Raw genomic sequence first — 13,902 nt, forward strand, 5'->3', positions numbered from 1 at the left:
GCCTCTGACTCCAGGTCCACCGTTCCATTCTGAGCATCTATCTTCCCAGCAGAGCGGGCACTTCTAAAAACACACCACCCAAATTTCTCTAGCCTTCACTACGGCTCGCTGTGCTGAACTATTTTCTACTCAACAACCAGAGGGCTGTTACACTCCCACTAATAACTTGTGATCACTATGGTGGTCATTCTCAACCTGATGTAGGGGTAGGACACGGTATAAGAATCAGCAAGTGCCCTTTTAAAACACTACACACTCACTCCCCTCCCCTTTCAGATGGCTATCCACACACCCACCAAGGGGACTGACTGATTGGCTAGATTTTCTTTTAATTTTTAAAATATTTATTTATTTAGTTTTGGCCGCGTTGGGTCTTTGTTGCTGCGCGCAGGCTTTTCTCTAGTTGCGGCGAGTGGGGGCTACCCTTCGTTGTGGTGTGCAGACTTCTCATTGCGGTGGCTTCTCTTGTTGCGGAGCACGGGCTCTAGGCGCGCGGGCTTCAGTAGTTGTGGCTCGCGGGCTTCAGTAGTTGTGGCTCGCGGGCTCTAGAGCGCAGGCTCAGTGGTTGTGCGCACGGGCTTAGCTGCTCCGCGGCATGTGGGATCTTCCCGGACCAGGGCTCGAATCCATGTCCCCTGCATTGGCAGGCAGATTCTTAACCACAACACCACCAAGGAAGTCCCTGCTTGAAAAGATTGAGAACTACCTGCTGCTTTACTAAATGCAAAGATAAGGGCCTATAAAATTAATTCAATTAAAAAGAAGAAACACTATGCCAACCTATTCTATAAGAATAAGAATTATGAAACGTAACAATAGTATCCTATACTGAGTTCCAAGAGAAGTTACTCTGTGTTTTTGAAATATTTTTTTCTGTTGTTTTTTACGATGATAAACATTTTCAGGTCTCTATTTCTCAGCAGGAACTACATATAGTTTAATGAAACGAATATTATGATGCTCTTCCTACTGAGAAAACCTCAGTGCCATTCTGAAAGGATCTGAAGAAAGGTAATGAAATTCTAGAAAAGAGCTTTAAAGTTGTCAATATTCAAATTCTTTAGAGAAAAAAATTCATATTAATGACCAAAACAAAAAAACCCCACATATTCCTCTTTTTACCATCCTGTCTCTGCTTTTGTGTGTGTGTGTGTGGTACACGGGCCTCTCACTGTTGTGGCAGCTCTGGTTGCAGAGCACAGGCTCCGGACGCACAGGCTCAGCGGCCATGGCTCACGGGCCCAGCCACTCTGCGGCATGTGGGATCTTCCCGGACCGGGGCACAAACCCGTGTCCCCTGCATCGGCAGGCGGACTCTCAACCACTGTGCCACCAGGGAAGCCCCTGTCTCTGCTTTTTTTATCAGCAAATTTTAAAGAAAATACTGTATGTAACCCTGAAAGGAAAGCTAAGATAAATGAGTGAATTACAATAAAATAAAGCAGGTTGGCTTAGTAATTAGATACAATAATCTAGATTTTTCCAAAGTGTGACACACGAGATGACTTTAAGTATTCAATATATTTATTTTAATGGTCCCTAGAAATAACACAGTAGTAGCACATCAAATCTGTGAAGTCATATATTATTGCGTAAGGTAAGATTGAAGCAGGCAGAGGAATTCACACAGACACCTTGTCTTATAGGTCCTATACTCAGGAATGCTCTTGCTCTGAGCCTTGAGTAGCTGAACAGTGTGACAATCCCTTTTAAAAAGATAACGACGAGATATAACTCACATACCAGAAGATTCACCCTTTTAAAGTGTACAACTCAGTTCTGAGTATATTCACAAGGTTGTATAACCGTTACCGCTACCTAATTCCAGAGTATCCTCGCCTAAAAAGAAACCCATGACCATTAGTAGTTATGCCCACTTCCCGCTTCCCCACAGCCCCTGGTGACATCTATCCACCCTTTGTCTCAATGGACTGGCCTATTCTGAACATTTCAGAGAGTGGAGTCACACAATATGTGCCTTTTTGTGTCAGGTTTCTTTCACTTTGGATGTTTTCAAGGTTCATCTGTGTTTTAGCATGTATCAGTACTTCATTCCTTTTTTTTTTTATGGCCAAGCAAAATTCTACTACATACCACATTTTGTTATCCATTCATCAGTTGACGGACATTTGGGTTGTTTCCACTTTTTAGCTATTATAAGTAATGCTGCTCTGAACATTCATGTACAAGTTTTTGTGTGGACGTCTTTTCAATTTTCTTGAGTATATACCTAAGACTAGAATTGAGGGGTCACGTGGTAACTTCACGTATGTTAACCTACTGAGAAACTGAAAAGCTATTTTCCAAGGTGACAACATCATTTTATAATCCCACCAGCAATGCATGAGGCTCCAATTTCTCCATACCTTTGCCAACAATTTATTGGTCACTTTTAAAATTATGGCCACCCCACTTGGTGTGAAGTGGTACCTCACTGTGGTTTTGACTTGCAGCTCCCTAATGACGGCAACCTAACTCCTTGAAAGTACACGTGGTACAGATAATACATCTCTCTGGTGTCCAATCTCATATTCTACATTTCTTTCGGCATTACAACAAGCTCTTTTACCCTCTACTACTCTCTGCGGTGGATGTGGTTTATTGCGGGCTTCTTCCACCCTTTCAGCCCTTGTCCTGACTGCCTCCCCAAAAGCCATAGCTTTTGTCTAACACACTACTCTCTTCTCCCTCCTACAAGGCCTGCAGTACCCACTTCTTCTCTGCAGAGAAGCCTGGTCTTTATCATTTTCCTGCTCCCACCCAACGACACATACTCCGCTTTACCTCAGAGAGCCCTGCCCTCATACCAGTAGACTCTGTCAGTCCTAACTCTGCAGACTCCAGTCCTTCCCATTCTTTCAACTCCCTCTTCCATTTCCCAGTCTGACATTCCACATTTCCAAAGTCCTTCCTAATTCCTCCACATTCCAAACCACCTCTCCCTGTGACTCCAGCCTCCTCTGTGCCCCTCTGGTCCTCTCCATGTCTCCCCCTCCTGACACGCCTCAGGCCACAAGCGCTACACCTAGCCCTTCACTGACTCTCTCTTCTACGCACTATGAAATGTCATCCCACTCTTGCTCTCTACTCCCCACTTCTCACTACAGCCTGGAGTCTGTCTGCCATTTGAGTTGCAAGTGACTAAAAGCAATAATGGAAGAAAACCTTTTCCAATCGAAGTGATGTGATGGTTAATTCTGTGTCAACCTGACTAGGCCATGGGGTACCCAGATATCTGGTCAAACATTATTCTGAGTGTGTCTGTGAGGGTTAGTCTGCATGAGATTAACATCTGAATTGGTGGACTGAGTAAAGCAGGTTGCCCTCCCTAATGTGGGTGGCCTCACCCAACCAAGTGAAGACCTAAATAGAATAAAAAAGGCCGAGTAAGAGGGAACTTCTTTGTGCCCTTTGAGTTGGCACATCTGTCCTCTCCTGCCCTTGGACTGGGCTCACCTGAGTCTCCAGCTTGCCGACTACAGCTGTTGGGACTTTTCAGCCTCCATAATCATGTGCGCCGATACCTAATAATAAATCATCTTTATATATCCTATTATATATTGCTAAAAGATAAACGGAGGGATATTTAAAATTTTAAGAGTTTGTTTGAGAAAAAACTGAGTCGCGTTGGGCAGTAGCAAACCGGAAGTGACTGGGAGCACTCCACCAACAGGAACTCGGGGACGGGCTTTAACAGAGAAGAGGTAGAAGCAAAGCAAGGAAGTTATCTGATTGGCTACAGCTTAAAGCCTAGCTGGCTCTTTGTGATGGGTTCTCCTTAGGCTTAGATTTCATAATCTTGAGGCATTTACAGGCTTAGATTTTGGTTGGCTTACCTAGGCCACCATGGCATTAGAGCCACCTTAGTCTAAGAGCCACCTTGTTTAATTAACTTAACGATATATATCCTACTGGCTCTGTTTCTCTGGAGAAATCTGACTTATACTTAAGCCCTGGAAGCCCCTTGTCCCACGAATAGGCAAATAAGCAAAAAACATGCAGAGGAGTTTAGATTTGGTCTAGTGAACAAAGAAGAGAAAATGAATACTCATGCAGGGGATTACATTTATTAATCGTACCACAGCACTAAAAAGCAAGATAAATTGAAACAGGGAGAGCACGAAAGTCAGGAGACTACAAAAACAAGGTCTACACTGATTCCTACCTGGGGGAATGCAAATGAAAAGGAAAATCTAATAGAAATACCAAAGAAAAAACCAAAAATACTTAAAAAGAAAAATTTAATCCCCAAATTCCACTCTCAAAGGAAGGCAGGGTCAGACAGAAATGCTAGAGTAGAGAAAGGAAACTAGATTTTTTTTTGGCCTATTTCTTTTATTCTTTGGCATGTGGGAGATGTCTGATGGAGAAGATGATTAATTCAATTTTGGACATGTGGTATTTCAGGTGATGGCAGACATCCAGGTACAGGCGGCAGTCTTAAAAATTAAATGGACAGAAGCTTCCTAAAATTAATTTAGAGTTCTACCACCCCACAGCAACATTTTATGCTCACCAGAATATATCTCTCGTCTTATTCAAGGGCATCACTTGGCATTGGGCATCAAAGTAACTGGCTACTGAATCACAGTTCCAGCATGCAGTTAGTTTCAGCTCTGTCACAAAAATCTTCAAATATCTCCCAAATTAAAATTATTCATATAATATACCAAGTATTTTATCCCTTTCCAAAGTGATGTAAATTTGGGCACTCAAACATGCTGAGCATTTACACTGTGATAAAATGAAGCCAAGGACAAATACAAAGGAAAGAGCTGTCATAAATATTCAGTATTCGAACCACAATATCACTAACCTCCTTAAATCCCCCTAGACGGAACTATGTCCTAGATAATCCTGGCTTGGTGGGAACTCACCAGTGTGTTAAAGATTCGGTTCTCTTCCTTCCTGACACACTACTTATGTAAATACTACCATCTGCCCCCTTCTCAAAGAGGACAGAAATAAGAGCTTAATCAGATTGAAAATTTTCTTCCACAATATGGTTAAATATTAATGTACTGTAACTTGAAGCCAATAAAGGTTGTTGCCCAAATACACACATACACCATTACAAAAGATCCGAAATCTTGGAAGTAATCTCCAAAGGCCTTGAAATTACTGTCTTCTTGCTTACTGTCCCAATAGGTAAGTAAGACTGGCAAGTGGCTAAGCAGTGACAATATCCAAAATGCACACCAGTATATTTTCTAACTTTCCCCTACACTTACAATAAAAGTTTTCTTATTACCATATGTTACCACATATCTAATAATGCCTTCGTTAAATGGGAAAAGCGTCTCTGCTAATCTGGAGATTCTATATTTGTGTTTAAAATGGCAGTAAGAGGAAGATGGTGGAAGAGTAAGACGTGGAGATCACCTTCCCCCCACAGATAAACCAGAAATACATCTACACGTGGAACAACTCCTACGAAACACCTACTGAACGCTGGCAGAAGACCTCAGACCTCCCAAAAGGTGTGTGGATAAAAGGCTCTTGGTGCTGCAGCCAGGAGTCAGTGCTGTGCCTCTGAGGTGGGAGAGCCAACTTCAGGACACTGGTCCACAAGAGACCTCCCAGCTCCACATAATATCAAACAGCGAAAATCTCCCAGAGATCTCCATGTCAACACCAGCACCCAGCTTCACTCAACGACCAGCAAGCTACAGTGCTGGACATCCTATGCCAAACAGCTAGCAAGACAGGAACACAACCCCACCCATTAGCAGAGAGGCTGCCTAAAATCATAATAAGGCCACAGACACCCCAAAACACACCACCAGATGTGAACCTGCCCACCAGAAAGACAAGATCCAGCCTCATCCACCAGAACATAGGCACTAGTCCCCTCGACCAGGAAACCAACACAACCCACTGAACCAACCTTAGCCACTGGGGACAGACACCAAAAACAACGGGAACTACGAACGTGCAGCCTGCAGAAAGGAGACCCCAAACACAGTAAGATAAGCAAAATGAGAAGACAGAAAAACACACAGCAGATAAAGGAGCAAGATAAAAACCCACCAGACCTAACAAATGAAGAGGAAATAGGCAGCCTACCTGAAAAAGAATTCAGAGTAATGAGAGTAAAGATGATCCAAAATCTTGGAAATAGAATAGAGAAAATGCAAGAAACATTTAACAAGGACCTAGAAGAACTAAAGATGAAACAAACAACGATGAACAAAACAATAAATGAAATTAAAAATACTCCAGATGGGATCAATAGCAGAATAACTGAGGCAGAAGAACGGATAGGCGACCTGGAAGAGAAAATAGTGGAAATAATTACTGCAGAGCAGAATAAAGAAAAAAGAATGAAAAGAACTGAGGACAGTCTCAGAGACCTCTGGGACAACATTAAATGCACCAACATTCGAATTATACAGGTTCCAGAAGAAGAAGAGAAAAACAGACTGAGAAAATATTTGAAGAGATTATAGTTTAAAACTTCCCTAATATGGGAAAGGAAAAACTTAATCAAGTCCAGGAAGCACAGAGAGTCCCATACGGGAAAAATCCAAGGAGAAATACGCCAAGACACGTATTAATCAAACTGTCAAAAATTAAATACAAACAAAACATATTAAAAGCAGCAAGGGAAAAACAACAAATAACACACAAGGGAATCCCCATAAGGATAACAGCTGATCTTTCAACAGAAACTCTGCAAGCCAGAAGGGACTGGCAGGACATATTTAAAGTGATGAAGGAGAAAAACCCGCAACCAAGATTACTCTAGCCAGCAAGGATCTCATTCAGATTTGATGGAGAAATTAAAACCTTTACAGAGAAGCGAAAGCTGAGAGAGTTCAGCACCACCAAACCAGCTTTACAACAAATGCTAAAGGAACTTCTCTAGGCAGGAAACACAAGAGAAGGAAAAGACCTACAATAACGAACCCCAAACAATTCAGAAAATGGGAATAGGAACATACATATCGATAATTACCTTAAATGTAAATGGACTAAATGCTCCCACCAAAAGACACAGTTTGGCTGAATGGATACAAAAACAAGACCCATATATATGCTGTCTACAAGAGACCCACTTCAGACCTAGGGACACATACAGACTGAAAGTAAGGGGATGGAAACAGATACTCCATGCAAATGGAAACCAAAAGAAAGCTGGAGTAGCAATTCTCATATCAGACAAAACAGACTTTAAAATAAAGACTATTAGAAGAGACAAAGAAGGACACCACATAATGATCAAGGGATCGATCCAAGAAGAAGATATAACAATTGTAAATATTTACGCACCCAACATAGGAGCACCTCAATACATAAGGCAAATACCAACAGTCATAAAAGGGGAAATCAACAGCAACACATTCACAGTAGGGGACTTTAACACCCCACTTTCACCAATGGACAGATCATCCAAAATGGAAATAAATAAGGAAACACAAGCTTTAAATGATACATTAAACAAGATGGACTTAATTGATATTTATAGGACATTCCATCCAAAAACAACAGAATACACACTTTTCTCAAGTGCTCATGGAACATTCTCCAGGATAGATCATATATTGGGCCACAAATCAAGCCTTGGTAAATTTAAGAAAATTGAAATTGTATCAAGTATCTTTTCTGACCACAACGCTATGAGACTAGATATCAATTACAGGAAAAGATCTGTAAAAATACAAACACATGGAGGCTAAACAATACACTACTTAATAACGGAGTGATCACTGAAGAAATCAAAGAGGAATTCAAAAAATACCTAGAAACAAATGACAATGGAGACACGATGACCCAAAACCAATGGGATGCAGCAAAAGCAGTTCAAAGACGGAAGTTTATAGCAATACAATCCTACCTTAAGAAACAGGAAACATCTCGAAAAAACAACCTAACCTTGCACCTAAAGCAATTAGAGAAAGAAGAACAAAAAAACCCCAAAGTTAGCAGAAGGAAAGAAATCATAAAAATCAGATCAGAAATAAATGAAACAGAGATGAAGGAAACGACAGCAAAGATCAATAAAACTAAAAGCTGGTTCTTTGAGAAGATAAAAAAATTGATAAACCATTAGCCAGACTCATCAAGAAAAAAAGGGAGAAGACTCAAATCAATAGAATTAGAAATGAAAAAGGAGAAGTAACAACTGACACTGCAGAAATACAAAAGATCATGAGAGATTACTACAAGCAACTCTATGCCAGTACAATGGACAACCTGGAAGAAATGGACAAATTCTTAGAAATGCACAACCTGCCAAGACTGAATCAGGAAGAAATAGAAAATATGAACAGACCAATAACAAGCACTGAAATTGAAAGTGTGATTAAAAATCTTCCAACAAACAAAAGCTCAGGACCAGATGGCTTCGCAGGCGAATTCTATCAAACATTTAGAGAAGAGCTAACACCTATCCTTCTCCAACTCTTCCAAAATATAGCAGAGGGAGGAACACTCCCAAACTCATTCTATGAGGCCACAATCACCTTGATACCAAAACCAGACAAGGATGTCACAAAGAAAGAAAACTACAGGCCAATATCACTGATGAACATAAATGCAAAAGTCCTCAACAAAATACTAGCAAACAGAATCCAACAGCACATTAAAAGGATCATACACCATGATCAAGTGGGGTTTATTCCAGGAATGCAAGGATTCTTCAATATACGCAAATCAATCAACGTGATACACCATATTAACAAATTGAAGGAGAAAAACCATATGATCATCTCAATAGATGCAGAGAAAGCTTCGGACAAAATTCAACACCGATTTATGATAAAAACCCTGCAAAGTAGGCATAGAGGGAACTTCCCTCAGCATAATAAAGGCCATATATGACAAACCCACAGCCAACATCGTCCTCAATTGTGAAAAACTGAAAGCATTTCCACTAAGCTCAGGAAGAAGACAAGGTTGCCCACTCTCACCACTCTTATTCAACACAGTTTTGGAAGTTTTATTCATAGCATACAGAGAAGAAAAGGAAATAAAAGGAATCCAAATGGGAAAAGAAGAAGTAAAGCTGTCACTATTTGCAGATGACATGATACTATACATAGAGAATCCTAAAGATGCTACCAGAAAACTACTAGAGCTAATCAATGAATTTAGCAAGGTAGCAGGATACAAAATTAATGCACAGAAATCTCTTGCATTCCTGTACACTAATGATGAAAAATCTGAAAATGAAATCAAGAAAACACTCCCATTTACCACTGCAACAAAAAGAATAGATATCTAGGAATAAACCTACCTAAGGAGACAAAAGACGTGTATTCAGAAAATTATAAGACACTGATGAAAGAAATTAAAGATGATACAAACAGATGGAGAGATATACCATGTTCTTGGACTGGAAGAATCAACATTGTGAAAATGACTCTACTACCAAAGCAATCTACAGATTCAATGCAATCCCTATCAAACTACCACTGGCATTTTTCACAGAACTAGAACAAAAAATTTCACAATTTGTATGGAAACACATAAGACCCCGAATAGCCAAAGCAATATTGAGAAAGAAAACCGGAGATGGAGGAATCAGTCTACCTGACTTCAGACTATACTACAAGGCTACAGTAATCAAGACAGTATGGTACTGGCACAAAAACAGAAATATAGATCAATGGAACAGGATAGAAAGCCCAGAGATAAACCCATGCACATATGGTCACCTTATCTTTGATAAAGGAGGCAGGAATGCACAGTGGGGAAAGGACAGCCTCTTCAATAAGTGGTGCTGGGAAAACTGGACAGGTACATGTAAAAGTATGAGATTAGATCACTCCCTCCCTAACACCATACACAAAAATAAGCTCAAAATGGATTAAAGACCTAAATGTAAGGCCAGAAACTATTAAACTCTTAGAGGAAAACATAGGCAGAACACTCTATGACATAAATCACAGCAAGATCCTTTTTGACCCACCTCCTAGAGAAATGGAAATAAAAACAAAAATAAACAAATGGGACCTCATGAAACTTCAAAGCTTTTGCACAGCAAAGGAAACCATAAACAAGACCAATTTTGCACAGCAGAGGAAACCATAAACAAGACGAAAAGACAACCCTCAGAATGGGAGAAAATATTTGCAAATGAAGCAACTGACAAAGGATTAATCTGCAAAATTTATAAGCAGCTCACACAGCTCAATAACAAAAAAACAAACAACCCAATCCAAAAATGGGCAGAAGACCTAAATAGACATTTCTCCAAAGAAGATATACAGACTGCCAACAAACACACAAAGGAATGCTCAACATCATTAATCATTAGAGAAATGCAAATCAAAACTACAATGAAATATCATCTCACACCAGTCAGAATGGCCATCATCAAAAAATCTAGAAACAATAAATGCTGGAGAAGGTGTGGAGAAAAGGAACACTCTTGCACTGCTGGTGGGAATGTGAACTGGTATAGCCACTATGGAGAACAGTATGGAGGTTCCTTAAAAAACTACAAATAGAACTACCACATGACCCAGCAATCCCACTACTGGGCATATACCCTGAGAAAACCATAATTCAAGAAGAGTCATGTACCAAAATGTTCATTGCAGCTCTATTTACAATAGCCTGGAGATGGAAACAACCTAAGTGTCCGTCATTGGATGAATAGGTAAAGAAGACGTGACACATATATACAATGGAATATTACTCAGCCATAAAAAGAAACGAAGTTGAGCTATTTGTAATGAGGTGGATAGACCTAGAGTCTGTCATACAGAGTGAAGTAAGTCAGAAAGAGAGAGACAAATACCGTATGCTAACACATATATATGGAATTTAAGAAAAAAAAAATGTCATGAAAAACCTAGGGGTGAAACAGGAATAAAGACACAGACTTACTAGAGAATGGACTTGAGGGTATGGGGAGGTGGAAGGGTAAACGGTGACAAAGCGATAAAGAGGCATGGACATATATACACTACCAAACGTAAGGTAGATAGCTAGTGGGAAGCAGCCGCATAGCACAGGGAGATCAGCTCGGTGCTTTGTGACCGCCTGGAGGGGTGGGATAGGGAGGGTGGGAGGGAGGGAGACGCAAGCGGGAAGAGATATGGGAATATATGTATATATATAACTGATTCATTTTGTTGTGAAGCTGAAACTAACATACCATTGTAAAGCAATTATACTCCAATAAAGATGTCAAAAAAAAAAAAACAAGCATACTTTAATTGAATGGTTGCCTATCAAAATGTGATCTTCTGACTTCAGAAAATAAAATAAAAAAAAAAACTACAAATAGAACTACCACATGACCCAGCAATCCCACTACTGGGCATATACCCTGAGAAAACCATAATTCAAGAAGAGTCATGTACCAAAATGTTCATTGCAGCTCTATTTACAATAGCCCGGAGATGGAAACAACCTAAGTGTCCGTCATTGGATGAATAGGTAAAGAAGACGTGACACATATATACAATGGAATATTACTCAGCCATAAAAAGAAACGAAATTGAGCTATTTGTAATGAGGTGGATGGACCTACAGTCTGTCATGCAGAGTGATTTAAATCAGAAAGAGAAAGACAAATACCGTATGCTAATACATGTATATGGAATTTAAGAATAAAAAAAAATGTCATGAAGAACCTAGGGGTAAGATGGGAATAAAGACACAGACCTACTAGAGAATGGACTTGAGGATATGGGGAGGGGGAAGGGTAAGCTGTTACAAAGCGAGAGAGTGGCATGGACACATATACACTACCAAACGTAAGGTAGATAGCTAGTGGGAAGCAGCCATGTAGCACAGGGAGATCAGCTCGGTGCTTTGTAACCACCTGGAGGGGTGGGATAGGGAGGGTGGGAGGAAGGGAGACACAAGAGGCAAGAGATATGGGAACATATGTATATGTATAACTGATTCACTTTGTTATAAAGCAGAAACTAACACACCACTGTAAAGCAATTATACTCCAATAAAGATGTAAAAAATAAATAAATAAATAAATAAAAATAAAATGGCAGTAAGAGCTATTTCCTAGTAATGTATATTAGGTACCATCTCTCTTTTTTTAATCCCTTGAAAGTTTGTGGTTAATCACTGAAAAAGCTGTAAGTGTGAGTTAAATTTTTTCCTCTCTTCTCAGAAAGTGTATGTTTTGGCAGACTGTATTTTCCAAAAACGATCACAACATTTCCCATCCCACATGCTCTTCTGCAGTGGGACCTTGCCACTCCCCCATCAAGAAGTAGAGTCTGACTCTCCTCCTCTGAAATCTACACTGGCCTAAATGATTCACTTGCAACCAACAGAATGTGGCAAAAGTGATACTGAGACTTCCAAGCCTACATCAGTAGACGCCTTGCAGCTTTCTTTCGTCTCTGGAGGACCCAGTCTCCAGAAGCCGGCAAACTGTGAAAAGCTCCAGCTACCTGGACAGGACATGTAGTTCCTCTAGTCAACTGCCTCAGCTGAGCCCAGCCTTCAAGTCATCTCAGTCCAGGCACCACACGAGTAAAGAAGTCATCCTGGAAGTGTATTCTCCAGCCCCAGTTGTTTCAACTCCCCCTGATCAAGTCATACCCAGCTATTCTGGTCTTCCCATCTGAAAATCCAGACATTGTGGAGCAAACCATCCCCACTGTTTCTTCTCTGAATTCCCAACCCAACAATGTATGAGAATAAAATGGTGGTTGTTTTATACAAGTTTTTGGGTGGTGTGAAAGGCAGCAATAGGTAACTGGAAGGTACGTTAGGTAACATGGCCATCTCCTCACTTTAATGACCACAGTCCACATTTTTCTTCCCGTTTACTTTACTGAAACTTTCATTTCCAATATATTTTTTTAGATGTCCCTGTTAATTTCCCCAATTTATTTTGACAGCTCAACTTTAGAAACCATCATATCCAATAAAACTATTTCCTAGGGTTTGGTCTTCAGCTTATTTGTTTTATAAATTTATCTATTTACTTATTTATTTATTTATTTTTGTGGTACACGGGCCTCTCACTGTTGTGGCCTCTCCCGTTGCGGAGCACAGGCTCCAGATGCGCAGGCTCGGCGGCCATGGCTCACGGGCCTAGCCGCTCCGCGGCATGTGGGATCTTCCCGGACCGGGGAACGAACCCGTGTCCCCTGCATCGGCAGGCAGACTCTCAACCATTGCGCCACCAGAGAAGCCCTATTTACTTATTTTTAGCTGCACTGGGTCTTCGTTACTGTGCATGGGTTTTCTCTAGTTGTGGCGAGCAGGGTCTACTCTTCGTTGCGGTGCACAGGCTTCTCATTGCAGTGGCTTCTCTTGCTGTGGAGCATGGGTTCTAAGCGCATGGGCTTCAGTAGTTGTGGCACACAGGCTCAGTAGTTGTGGCTTGCGGGCTCTAGAGCGCAGGCTCAGTAATTGTGGCTCATGGGCTTAGTTGCTCCATGGCATGTGGGATCTTCCCCGGCCAGGGATTGAACTTGTGTCCCCTGCACTGGCAGGAGGATTCTTAACCGCTGTGCCACCAGGGAATTCCCAGCTTATTTGTTTTAAAAGCTTCTTTCTAACATCCCTCTTTACTTATTGGAATTATTTCAGTTTTTTTCACCCTTTTATTCCAATCTGTGTTTGAATTAGGTCATGACTAAAGGCATAATAACTTGAAGCAAATGCTGTGCACCCAACTATACCATGATAAGTAAATATTCTGTCAGGCATAAGAATTATTCAGTACTTATCATAACAATAAACTATACCAGTACTTCAGGCGTTTATCATTATAAATGCTGTGTTAATAAGAAGTGGCTATACTGAATTTTATCTACTCTTACCCATAAGAATTATCTTGGCAGAAAAGCACATTTTACTATTTTCAGCAAAAAGACTATTCTTATTTGAGATATAATCTTAATATAAACTCTTCAAACCACTGCATCTTTGTAAGTACAGCCTATTTTATAACTTACTACTATATTT

At 40.5% G+C, this 13,902-nt stretch overlaps 1 protein-coding gene across 3 annotated transcripts in view; it reads right to left on the bottom strand.

Annotated features, from left to right (window-relative positions):
* The window catches only part of FAM184A (family with sequence similarity 184 member A), a 120,483-nt gene that overhangs the window by 87,302 nt on the left and 19,279 nt on the right, over window positions 1-13,902 (bottom strand). The window lies entirely within an intron of this gene.

The sequence above is a fragment of the Stenella coeruleoalba genome, assembly GCF_951394435.1.
Source record: "Stenella coeruleoalba genome assembly, chromosome: 12".
Classification (NCBI taxonomy): Eukaryota; Metazoa; Chordata; class Mammalia; order Artiodactyla; family Delphinidae; genus Stenella; species Stenella coeruleoalba.